We start from the raw sequence: 3,143 nt of genomic DNA on the forward strand, positions 1-3,143 counted from the left end.
CTAAATTAGGTACGGCTATTGCAGATATCCCCTCGAGTAGCTTTGCGCGAAAATTCAAAACAAACCAAACTAAATCAGAGAAAAAACAAACAAACAAAAACACTAAACATTAAGGAAGACCTGGAAAGAGATCCAAAGAAACAGTGGTTACGGGTGCCTTAGAACTATCAACAAACCAGTTATACGCACGTGCCAGCTTTCCTATATTATTGATGATGCTTTATATTGAAGTAAACTACCATAAGCACTGAAAATGTAAAGCACTAATACAGCACTAGCACAGCGGTAAGTCTACGTATTTACAACGCTAAAATCAGGGGTTCGATTCTCCTCGGTGGACTCAGCAGATAGCCTTATGTGGCTTTGTCATACGAAAAACACACTAAGACAGTAGACTGAATGACAATTTATTTGCATTTCAGGTTAAGTGACTGATCGTAAGATAGTTGATTTGAACGGTGATCTTGCCTGGTCATAGCTTCAATACAAAGACCCACTATACTGTATTTGTTTTTAACAGTGTATCAATAGTCCAACAGATATCTAACGCTGCTATTTAATATGGTGCATCATCTTATTCAATACAACAATGAGTATTAGGAACTATGCTTCAGGTATACATATTTTGAATTATTAGATAATAAATTTTGTGTGTGTTCTTAACGAACAACACTGTCCATCTGAGGGTTTCAAGTTCGAGTGTCTTTGCCACGAATAAATAAATCGCGTTTCACATTTTGAGATTGTGGGTGAGTTATAAGAGCAGTCTTCAAATTCAGGTAGTCGATTAAGCGGGTTGTGTTGGCTGTTGTTAACTAGCTGCCTTTTCTTAGTCTAACACCTACCAATGGTTCAACAGCAAGTCTGAAGACTCTTACCGCCAAAAACCGGGTTTCGATACCCGTCATTAGCACAGCTTTGTTTAGCATCGTGATTCAACAACGAACAATCAAATAAGTCACTTAGTGTATAAGCTCAAATGTATAGGCGGTTGGATCTAAGAGCCTTTACATAACTTTACGTGAATATTCGAAAATAAAAGACTTTCTTTTTCTGGGCGTGAGTGTAGTTTGTGTCAGAATACTTCTGAGAGTATTCTGGAACATTAAGAGCTTTGAATTTTGTTTTATTGCTGAGAATGCGTTGTATCCAACTTGATAAAGGTGTTGTTGTACTTAATAAACCGAATTACGTTAACAAAATCCAATATGTTATCAGTGATAAAATATAACTCAGGAACACCTTTGAACTATTAATTTTTCTTTACTAATAAGAATGAATATATAGAATTTATTTGTCAACTTCGTGCTCAAAAACTGGAAATTTAAGTGTGTTTAATTTGCTATTAGCTTGTGTTTCCGTTCGTGATGTAGAATAAAGCTAAGAAAATTCTATATGGTAATTCGTCATTTGATCAATCCAGGGGTGTTTTTGTTTGTTTGTTAAAAATCTAGAAAATAATAAGTCAAATAAACCAATAAAACATTTATTTATATCTGTTAGATTGCAATTATCAACTTTTTACGCTGAAATAGTTCTCGAACTTTCATTTTTTAAAGGATACCTTGTGTACGTCGGTACATATTTAATAACACCTTATGTATGTTGATACATGTTTAAATAACACCTTATGTACTTTGATACATGTTTAAAGAACACCTTATGCACGTTGGTACATGTTTAAAGAACACCTTATGTATGTTGATACATGTAATGACATCAGTACTGTTCTAAACACAAACAAGAGGGAACCCTCAATAGACGTGGGATTTGATTTTTTTTCCAGAGAATTAGAGTAAATTAATCTATGATACCTATGGTCAAATAATCAATCAAAAAGATTTGACTTCCTGAGTCCAAAAGTGTCAAGAGATGACGGAGCTGTGATTCTAATATTTAAACTTGAAAAAACAACACACTGAGAACCATTTCACGTGCTGCTGAGCTGCAGTTAACAATATGAATGTTATTTTTATAACCAGAGGTTTCAAATAAAGTAACTGTGCTTTGTGACAAAAATAAAATAGTTAAAATCTGTGAAACCGTGTTTTTATATTATTAAATAAGGTTACTGATCATTTAGTTCAATCATAGATTTGGCAATAAATAAATAAAAACGATTTTTAGGCACGTTTTATTACGTCGAAGTTCAAATGAAATATACTTCAAAGTAACGATTGATTTTGTATTACACTGAAAGTCGCTTGCATGCTCTAATTACCAAAGTCGTCCTTAATGTTCAGTACATACTGAATACATTTATAATACATTAAAAACAGGCATAAACAGACAAAATAAAGTTTTTTATGTAATTTATTTCTACAGAATAGTTAATTATGTTTCTTCTGAATAGCGTATATTATAAATAAGAGTATAACAAATACTGAAACATAAATGTATTGATAACAAAAGTAAAAAAAACAAACAAATAAATAACACACAACGTTAAAATCAATATACAATTAAAAATATTTCTCACATCTAGATTCTACAAATTTTGACGTTTGCCACGTCAGAAACAAGGGTACATTTTAGGCTAAAACTTCAAAGAATTATTAACGTATTTTATACCGTAAAACACGGTGCTAAGCTGACTTTATATTACCGGTCTAATCAAGTTTGTACTCTTTTTAACGTTCCAGTACCCGTTAACTCAATATATCAATACTCCAAATTCCCAATTATTTCAGTAGAACTATGTTCCAAGCTTGCACTCGTATGTATAATTATGGTTTATAAAGCACCTAATTCTACCTGAAATATATATTTCAAATACTTTTATTTGAACAAGAGACTATACAAACAATAGAGTGATATATCTGAATCCCACAAGTATAAAAACATGCTTATTAGTCACAAACATTTCCAGAAGTCACACTTTACGTCGAAACAATTCCGAAGTTAAAATAAGATTTTGAGTTATTACGTATGTACACGTGCTTAGCACGATTTAATTAGTTCTCGTGAAACTGCTAATTCTAGGTTTAATAACTGAAAGAACTAGCTAAGACTAGCTAAAATACGGATTGGTAGGTCCCGTTGAGTGACCGTACTTATGTTGTTCCTGGTGACTTTATGTCGTATCTTACCCAACCCCCGAGTAACCTTGTACTTTGTAACGGAACTAGAATTTTACAATGGGG

The sequence above is a fragment of the Tachypleus tridentatus genome, chromosome 9, assembly GCF_004210375.1.
Source record: "Tachypleus tridentatus isolate NWPU-2018 chromosome 9, ASM421037v1, whole genome shotgun sequence".
NCBI classification, from domain to species: domain Eukaryota; kingdom Metazoa; phylum Arthropoda; class Merostomata; order Xiphosura; family Limulidae; genus Tachypleus; species Tachypleus tridentatus.